The sequence below is a fragment of the Symphalangus syndactylus genome, chromosome 7 (genome assembly GCF_028878055.3).
Source record: "Symphalangus syndactylus isolate Jambi chromosome 7, NHGRI_mSymSyn1-v2.1_pri, whole genome shotgun sequence".
NCBI lineage: Eukaryota > Metazoa > Chordata > Mammalia > Primates > Hylobatidae > Symphalangus > Symphalangus syndactylus.
The window spans coordinates 141,803,641-141,814,167 of record NC_072429.2 but is presented as its reverse complement, the minus strand read 5'-3'; the positions used below and the strand labels follow the sequence as shown (position 1 = coordinate 141,814,167).

General features: G+C 45.8%; 1 pseudogene; it reads left to right on the top strand.

Annotated features, from left to right (window-relative positions):
- The first annotated feature begins 5,994 nt into the window (after window positions 1–5,994).
- Window positions 5,995–6,918, top strand: LOC129485787 (uncharacterized; annotated as a pseudogene).
- Window positions 6,919–10,527: the final 3,609 nt, after the last annotated feature.

Here is a 10,527-nt window from a genome sequence, read left to right as displayed (position 1 = left end):
CTCCTAGACCTCTCAGAAAGTGACATTCTTTACTCACCACAGGTTAGAAACCCTGCACAGGGACTGTTTTGGAAAGGTACAAGGTCAGTTCCCTAAAGAGATTTTATTGGCTCTATAAGTCAAGTCTAATTCCCTAAAGGAAAGCACACTATTCCAGTCAAAGCCTTGACAAAATCACCAATTTCTCCCATTGTGTCCTGTTACAAAAGAAAACAGATGCTTACTGCACCTGTGCAAATAACTATATTGCCATAAGTTAAGAATACTCACAACTAGTTTACAAATTCTGGAGAAATTGGGTAGAGAGAAACAAATATGCTCCACATTTTGTTGATAGGTGGATACATACTCAACTGTTAAAAGCTGTAAATAGCTCAAAAGAAAAGTTTCCTTGACTTTGAAAAACACATCAAAGGATCAGCAATGTTTTAAGCAATATTTAAAAGATTACTTCCATTTTTTTATTGGTTTAGTCAATTTAGTTAACTCCTGTTTTGCTTGATATTTATGAACATTTTAGCTCTCCATGAGAGTCCTGCAAGTTTTTCCTCTATTCTGATGTTACAATTTCCAAAGTTATTAGAAAACCTACATTTAAGAATGCCTGTTAGGCCAGGCGTGGTGTCTCATGCCTGTAATCCCAGCACTTTGGGAGGCCGAGGCAGGGGGATCACTTGAGGTCAGGAGTTCAAGACCAGCCTGTCCAACATGGTGAAACTCTATCTGTACAAAAAAAAAAAAAAAAAATTAGTGAGGCATGGTGTCACATGCCTGTAATCCCATATACTCAGGAGGCTGAGGCAGGAGAATTGCTTAAACCTGGGAGGCGGAGGTTGCGGTGAGCTGAGATCACGCCACTGTACTCCAGCCTGGACAATAGAATAAGATTCTGTCTCAGAAAAACAAACAAACAAACAACAATAACAACAAAAATGCCTGTTAGAGTTCTAGAATTGATTTTAAACCACCTTTTAAAGAGGACTAAAACAAGGTAACAATTGTCTGTGGCCGACAAAATGTTTTAGGGCAGCCACAGTCAAATAAACAATTGACAATGAAATTTGTTACCACTATGGTATACAATGATTTTATGTAACGATTATAATTATTACTGATAATGTACACTGTCATATCTGGATTATATGAGTTGCCCATAATTTTGGAATATATACCAATAACACATTTATACAAATACTGCTCAGATAAAACCAAACACCATTTTATACAGGACAGGGCCTCCTGTAGGATTTTTGTACCAAAATAAGCCAAATGTCACTGTTGCATTAGTGCACTATTGATGCCAAACCAAATTCTTAATAAAACCTTATAAATAAATCTGTCTGATCTTAATCAGTTTGACCATAAGGTAAGATTCTTATAAACCTTTTATAACCCTTTACAAGTTTTTGTTAAAGAGCAGATTATAAGTAGTTTTTTTGCTCTAAGAAAAACCTGTTGTGGTTTTATTCCAATGTTTAATTTATATAAAAATGGAACAATACCCCTTTAATTTAGCCAATGTACACAACAGAATCTCTTTTACAATTAAGTTTTTACAAACTTTCCACAACTGTTCCAACCTTTACCTTTATTCTACCTAACTTACAGCAATTCTTTATCCCTTTAGGCAAAAAAATTCACATTCCCATGCCTTCTTATAACCTTGTACCAAAAGTACATTCTACTTTCCTTACACACCTTACATGTAAAGCTGTTTTTTTCAATAGTCTCAATTACATGTTATAATGTTAACTTTTACTGACTCTTACTTTTGGTGAAAATGCTGGTTAGTGAGCAATTTTAATTGTTTGCTAGATGTGGAGCCTAGCCTAGGACATACCAGGCAGAAGTACAGATAAGGACTGACTCTCCAGCATAGCTAGGGATGTGACTAACTCCACATGTCCCCAGGCCTTATCTTACTGAAGCAGGCAAATTGTACGGTAAGAGTCATGGTGGCATTTTATGAAGCATTTAAGAAGCCCAACCACCTTTGAATTGTAGAACATTTCTTGTGCAAATTCCCTTTCACAAATCTTTTCATGACTTACACAGGCCACATGAGGCATTTTTCGACTTTCTGACTTGCCCTAAACATCCCTCCTTTTAAACAACCAGTTATTTTACTTTAGGACAAGAATTTACCATACGAGATCCTTTCTCATATAACATTTCTTTCTTTATAATCTTTGTACAGCTAGGGGACATGGCTAATTCTACATGTCCACAGGCCTTATCTAGAATCTAATGGCTTTAAGGTAGGTAAATTGAACAATTTTTAAAAGTTAAAGAAGCAGTTTATGACCTCAAAGCATTTAGCCAACTTAATATCTGACCTGCATACTTTAGACTAAATGGTTTTATTTTATCAACAATTATTTTAAGTGAAAAACACAAGTTGTAAAAACAAAAATAAAAATAAAGAAGTTTGGATAGCCATAAAAAAAAAGCTGTTTTTATTTCCCAAAGATTTCTAAAGTTACATGAACTAAAAGACATTACAGTTTTTATTTTGGTCAAAATATTTGATGTAAGTGCTTATTTTTGTTTAAGCCAATTAATTAGTTTTTAAAAATATAAACATTACACACAACACATATGTAGCTACACAGAAAGACAGAAGAAGATTACCACAGGAGTTGTAAGATTTTTCATTTGCCTATTTTTAAGTTTTTTAATTGGATTACCAGCTTTAGGGTGGAGCCCTTGGGAGAACAGCACCAGGAAATGGGTCTTTGGTGACTCCTGTTTTTCCCAGGGAGTCCAGGCTGTTAGAGCTTGAATATCCACTTTTAATTAAACTGATTTTAACCATAGCACTCTTTAATATTAAAGTCCTTTTAGAATTTCTTATGCCAAATGGCCGATATTTCTGGCTTTCGAACTTACCAAAGGTAACCTCCCAGGTGCTTAGAGAAAGGAAAATTTAAGATGGTCTGCAGAGGAGAAGAGAATAGACAAGATATTAAACCAGAAATGACTTACTTCCTATGGGGGAATTGAACACAGACTGCCACTGTGAAAGTGCAAAGCCTTGGCTACTGAGCTACAGCACAAGGCAGTATCCAATTCTCTTCCCAGAGAGAGTCTTGAGTAGTTAACTTTGAGCTCGCAAAGGCTTTTAACTGTTTAATATGATTTTTGGAGCTAACTATGGCATGAACCCTGAAATTCCTGTTCCCCGAAGGGGGAGACCAAAAGAAAATACTGCCACACGGTTAAAAGGTCAAGCTCCCAAGGACATAACATCTCCATCTCAAATGCCACAAACTATGGCTCCACTTAAGTAACCTTCCCAACATGACAAAACTGTAGTGATGGAGGACAATTTAGAAGTTGCCAGGAGTTAGTGGTGTGCGAGGAGGGCAGCCATGTCCACAAAGGCATAGCACAAGGTAGGGTGTCTGCAGCGATGGAAGGGCTCTGCATATTGAATGCGGTGATGGCTGCAGGAATGACACAGGCGTGGAGTTCCTGGAACTCCAGGCACGTTGTATCATGTCAATTTCCTGATTGTCACATTTTACTATAGAATGGAAGATGTAACCACCGGGGGAACTGGGATCTCTCTGGACAGTCTTTGCAACTCCCTATGTCAGAGGTGAGTGAACCAGAGCAACTCCATCTTAAACAGGAGCTGGGACTACGGGCATGAACCACCGCGCCCGGCTCGTGTACTTTGTTTTTGAAGAAAATGCCAAGCTGTTTTCCAGAGTAGCTCTACCGCTTCACATTCCCGCCAGCGACAAATGAGCCATCCAGCATCTCCACTTCTTCACCAGCATTTGGTGAGGTTGCTATTTTATTTTAGCCATTCTGATAGGTGTGTAGTAGGATCTTATCGCAGTTTTGATTTGCCTTTTTCCCTAACGGCTAATTATGTTGACATCTCTTCATTGGCTTGTTCTCTGTATTTCCTCTTCAGTGAAGAGTTTTTCATGTTCCTTTTTCTGACAATTTTCTAATTGAATTGAGGTTTTTTTTTCTCTTGGGTTTACAGAGTATATATAAGAGCTAGTATCTAGAATACAGAGCTCACTATGGTTTGAATGTTTGTCCCCTCTAAAACTCATGTAATCTCCATTGAGGCAGTATAGAGCAGGGGGCCTTTAAGAGGTGATTGGATCACAAGGGCTCTGCTCTCTTGAATGGATTAACCCATTCATGGGTTAATGGATTAATAGATTAATGGGTTAATGAATTAGTGAGTTATCATGGAATAGGACTGGTGGCTTTATAAGAAGAGGAAGAGAAAACTGAGCTAGCACAAGAGCACACTCAGCCCCCTTGCCCTCCCTGGGATGCCCTGCACTCCTTCGGGACCCTATAGAGAGTCCCCACCAGCCAGAAGGCCCTCACCAGATGCAGCCCCTTACCCTTAGACATCGCAGCCTCCATAAGTGTAAGAAAGGAATTCTTGTTTTTTTTTTTTTGAGACGGAGTTTCACTCTTGTTGCCCAGGCTGGAGTGCAATGGCACAATCTCGGCTCACTGCAACCTCCACCTCCCAGGTTCAAGCGATTCTCCTGCCTCAGCCTCCTGAGTAGCTGGGACTACAGGTGTGCACTACCACGCCCAGCTAATTTGTGTATTTTTAGTAGAGATGGGGTTTCTCCATGTTGGCCAGGCTGGTCTCAAACTCCTGACCTCAGGTGATCCACCCGCCTTGGCCTCCCAAATTGCTGGGATTATAGGCGTGAGCCACTGCACCTGGCCAGGAATTCTTTTTCTTTATAAATTACCCAGTTTCAGGTATTCTGTTATAAACAACAGAAAACAGATTAAGACAGAGCTATATTCTAGGTATTAGTTCTTTGCCAGATATGTGGTTTGCAAATATTTCAATAGTTCAGCATTTCCCATTTAAATCTAGGAGCTGTTTTGAGTTAATTTTTCTATAAGTAGTTTATGTCGAGGTTACCTATGGCTATCCGATTGTTTCAGTACAGCTGTTAATATGACTCTCCTTCCTCCATTAAATTGCTTTTTACCTTTGCCAAGTATCCACCGGCTGCACTGTGAGGGGCTGTTTCTAGGCTCGCCGTTCTGTTCCAACCATCTATGTGTTTGTTCCTCTGCCAGGAGCACAGTCTTCATTACGGTAGCTATACAGTAAGTCTTGAAACTAGATAGAATAATTCCTTCCATTTTTTAAAAGTTATTTTAGCTATTCTAGTTCCTTTGCCTTTTCATATACATTTTATAATAATCTCATCTATATGTGGAAGAGCTTTTCCTGGGCTTTTGATAGGGATTGCATTAAAAGTATGTCAAGTTAGAGAGAACTGACACCTTTCCTATGTTGAGTCTTCCAATCCACTGACAGCCTATATCTCCATCGATTTAGTTTTTTTTTTTTTTTTTACTTATTTCAATAGCATTTTATAATTTTCAGCATACAGTTGCTATACATGTTCTTTTTTTATTTCCTTTGGAGTAACTGCAAAAAGTAATATGTCTTTCATTTCTATTTCTTCTTATTCATTGTTAGTGTATAAAACATAATTGAGTTCTGTGTGTTAATCTCGTGACATTGCTAAACTTACTAGTTCTAAGAATTTTTTTTTGTAGATTCATTGAACCAGCAGGCCTGCCCCAGAACATCTCCCAGACTTACTCTCCCACACGTGAATTACGGAAAATTGGCGTATTGGTTGCAGTGTTGTTGGAAAGGGCAAAAGACAGAAAACCACCAACACGTCCATCGGTAGGAGACTAGTTAAATAAATTACCATCCGCCAGCTCGATGGTCAGCAATTTTAAAATAAGTTCTCCAAGATGTGCGTTAAGTGACCCATGTACATAATGTGTGAAATTTGGAGCAAAATTGAAAATAAATTAGACTCCACGCCCTTATGTGATTGCATTCCCATAAAGGAACCTGGAAAGCTTAAGAAGTCGGTAGGCCTGACCGCTGGCAGCAGCTACCCTGGCGAGTGCCTGGGAAGAGGTGTGTGCCTTTATTCCACTATTTGAAGCGTTAAGTCACCTGAGATGGGAAGGACGGAAACCCCTGCCTGCAGGCCAGGGCCCCTGCTGCCCCTACCACAGCCTGTCCCCAATGTGGGGCACTGCCCTCTCCCCTGTAGTCCTGTCCCCTCCCCACTCCACCTACCAATGGGGAGCAGTGGTCCCCATTCCACCGGAAACATGGCCCCTCTTAGCTGCCCTGCAGCCTACTTGCTGCTCTTTGGAAGACCCAGACCAAAAAATTCAAAGGAGCACCCTGGCTGGATTCTGGAATGTTCCAGAGCTCTCTGGATGTGACTTCTTTCTGAGATGGTCCCCAGAGATCTTGGAGGCCCACAGCTTCCCTAGTTTTGGGGGTGGCACCCCGCAAGTTCCCATCTCTGGCCTCCTGGGTCAGGCCTCCTCCCTGACAGCCTGCTGCCCACACGGGGTGAAAGTGCAGGCAGAGCAGGGGCCTAGCACCATCCACGGACCCTGGTCAGAGGTCACGGGTGGTGTTTTTCACCTGTGGCACCTTCTAGGTGGAGACTTGCTCCTCAGGGCCTCAGGGCGACACCTGCTCTCAGGAAGGGTCTCTTGACCTGGAGGGAGGGGCGGGATTTCCTCCTCTGGGGGCTCCTGGATCCGGGATATGGGTCAGTGAATATGAAAGAAACACAGTCTTCTATTTTTTCCCCCAAACTACAGATTTATTGCCCATGTGACTGTAAAACATAAATCACATTATGAGCCTTCCTTCATTAAAGTCCCCCAGGAGGCCCTGTCTGTTCCGACAGCCTTGCCTGTGTCTGTTCTACTCCTTCAAAGGCCCGAAGTCATCCTGTGGCCTTGGCACTAACGGAGGAGTGTGACGTGGCCGTGCGCAGGGAGGCCAGTGCAGCCCCCCAGAGGAAAAGCAAACCCCTGGGCCCTTGGACCTGGGCCGGCGGCAAAGGGGGCTCAGGCTGAGAGGGGCCGTCAGGGACTGGCCCAAGGGAGAATCCTGTGGGGGTGGTGAGTGCGCCAAACGCAAAGCCAGAGTCCCACAGAGTCCCAGGTCTCTCTCCACGTGTGATGGAGTCTGACCTGCCCATTGAGGGGCTTTCGAGCCCTCTCCTGTGAGGGTGTAAGGACGCGAGTCCCCGATGGCCTCTCAGAGCTCTGCCCCATCAGACAGGGTGCCCAGGCAAAGTTGAATTTCAAATGAACAACAAATAATTTTCAGTACAAGCATGTCTCATGCAATATTTTAAAAATTCAAAATTAATGGGGTGTCCTGTGTTTCTTCACTTTTGCTAAGCCTGGCAAACCTGTCTCTCTGCCTCTGCACCTGGCACACGCCCAGGGCCCATCCAGTGAGTGGTGAAGGATAGGCCTCACAGTTCCCCTGTCAGCTGCCGCTCCCAAGCGTCATAGAGTGTCATAGAGCAGCTGGAGCACTCTGCTTTGCTGTGGGGAGAGCAGCACAGTAAGGCCGCTTTAGGGATGGTGTGGCCACATCTACCCAAGCTCAAAAGGTGCCTTCCAGGTCCAGCAATTCCGCCCCTAGGTACACAGCCAGGGGAAGTGAAAACGTGTGTCCACAAAGAGACTTTTGTAAGTGTGTTCATCCCCAATCTGGAAATGACACAGCTGTCCATTGACAGAAGACAAGATAATAAATTGTGGATATTCATCAAATGGAATGCTACTCAGCAACAGAAAAAGAACACGGTACCGACACGCATGGCAGCGTGGATGCACCTTGCAGAGAGGATGCTGAGCATGTGACGGAGGGCACCCTGTGTGATTCCACTGATATAAAAGTCAAAAGCAGAAAAGACCATTAGCTAGCCATGGAAGTCAGAACGGTGCTTACTCCAGGTGGGGGGGGCACAAGGGAACCTAGGAGTGGTCGCATAGGTGTACACTGTTAGGGACAAACTGCCCCAAGCAGCTTCTCGGTGCTGCCCACCCCTCCCCACTCTGCAACTCCTCTCTGTGCTGTCCCAAGCCTCTACATTTCTAAGCCCTTATCTAGACACTGCGGTGAAGCCAGCAGACTTTACCTATCAGGCCTTGCTGCTATAAAGCAAATCCCTATTACAAACCATTGGGACTGCACGGGGGAGGTCATGGGAAGCATAAACAAACTTTACCTACACCCTCTGGTAGCATAAACATCACAAGGTGATATGTGGCAGAGTTAACCAACAAACACCCCAGGGTCTCTCCCCCATATAATAAGCTCGGGGCTGCCTCCTCTGTCTGTAATGGAGCAGCCGGCAGGTTCAATAAACTTTACTCGCCTGAACTAGGGTCTCTCTCTCTTGTCCTTTCTCTCGGCTGACCTTACATATTCGTGCGCAAGAATTCAGGGAACTACACACTTGAGGTAAGGGCATTGCAGGCACCATCTGGTCAGGTGTTATGCTTCACTTTTAAGTGGCGAACAACACAAACTGCGGCAGCAACAACAATGCATTCAAAACATGCACAAAGACAGAGAGAAGCCGGGTCCTCGAGGGCCGCGGATGTGTGACTGAAGACAACGGCATCTGGTGCTCGTGACTGATGGGAAGGGCCTTTGCAGCTGAGCATGGCAGTCAAGTGGCCAGAGGTGCCGGGCAGCCTGGGATGGGAGGGGAGTGAGTGGGGGAGGCAAGGAGACCAGGGGTAGGTTGGGACCTGGTCTGAACAGAGATGGAGGGGCCTGAGCCTGGGCAGAGGCAGCAGGGGTGGGGAGGGGACAGGTGGGTCATGAGGTGGATTCAGGGCCGGCGCATCCCCTGTAGCCTGTGGGGCTGTGGCACCAGAGGGTCTTGGCTGACAGTCGGGTCCATGGCGAGGTGCCGAGGGCATGTGGCTTGGAGCAGGAGAAAATTATAGCTGCTTTGGTTGAAGGTAGTTGGGCAACACCCCGGACGGAATGATCCTGGGACACATCTTGGGAGGGAGAGTTGGAGGCCAAGATGGCGGAAGGAAGCGACAAGGGACAGGGGGTGACAGGAAGGGGAGGGGCTTAGTAGCGGATGGAGGGAGAGTGAGAAGCGAGGGAAGGACAGGTGAGGAGGACAGAAGGGACAGAGCAGGCAGGCAGGCAGGGAAGGCAAAGACAGGAACGTCTATAGGAGGACTTAGGGTACAATCATAATCATAGTAATGAACACATCTTTAGCACTGACTGAGCCAGGCTCTGTTCTAAGGGCTTTATAAATATCTCATTGTTCCTCACGATGAGCATCAAAACAGAGATGCTGTCGTTTTGCAGATGAGGAAACAGAGGCAGAGAAAGCACACAGACAGCGAGTGCCTGTGCCGGGGCTGGAGACTGGCTGGTGTCCCATTCTGCTTTTCAGCCTCTGCATGCCCTTCCACTTCTAGGCAGTGGGACTGGACTGTGGAGAAGATGGTTAGAGCTCTAGGAAGCTCAGGGGTGTCCGGATGGGCGACTGGGAGTAGAGGGGAACCTGGGGGATGGTGGCTCTCAGGAGGAAGACAGAGAGGAGCTTCCTAACTGTGCAGGAGAAGCTGAGGCACGGGGTGTGCTGCTATGGCTTCAGGGCCCGTGGGCAGTCATCTCATGGCTGCCTCTCACTCTCCACCCCCAGCCACCCCCTCAGCCACAGGGAAAGGGACAGATTCTACTGCCCGTGTCAACGGCCCCACTGCCTGGCCTGACTCTTCTATGGCACCACCAGGGTCCAGAGCCCCCTGAGTGTGTGCTCACAGCCAGGTGCATGGCTGGGAGCCTGGGAAATAAGGTGGGGTGCAGCCAGGGCTACTGAGCTGAAGGCCCGGCTGGTTCTGTGGAGAGGCTATGACTCACCAGCCGCTGGGGTGACTCAGGGGCCAAGGCTGTGCATTGCCATCACCACCACGAAAACTCTGACGCTGCTCGGCCATGCTGTTGGAAGACTCCAGTGCGTCAGGCTCAAAGCACTCACCCGTAGGGTGCATGTGTGGGGCCTGAGAGCCTTGGACGGGCTGGTCCAGAGCCTGTGGCCCAGGGGAGGAGGCAGAAACCTGCCCAGATCATGATGCTGCAACACCATGATCTGAGCCAAGTGCTGGGAACATGGTGGAGCAGCTGCTTGCCTAGCCTGGAAAAGGGGAAGTCCAGGAAGAGAACCCACCCCCACCTTCCCACCACCAAGAGGGTCAGTGAGAATGTGGCCCTTGACATCCTCAAAATAAATCTGAGCCAGACAGAGAGCTTGAGCTCTGATGATGAAAATGGTAAACACTTACCTAGTGCGTGCCAGGCACCAGGTAAAACTTTAAAGGATTTGTGTGTATTAAACCTGCCTGATACTTCCCTATACCTTATGAGGTAGGTGCTATTATGAGGCCCAAATTACATATAAGGACGTTGAGGCACAGGGAAGTTAAACAGCTTGCCCAAGGTCACACAGCTAGCAAGTGGCAGAGCTGGGATTAGAACCGGTACTCTGGATTTGGGTTTTCATCTCTAGTCACAGAGCAAAGGGATGATGACCTCAAAGCATGCAACATGACTAGAGTTTGACCTTCTTTAGTGGGAAATGGAGCACCAGGGAAGGCTTTGAGCCAAGAGTGGCATGAGTGAGTGTGGCTTGG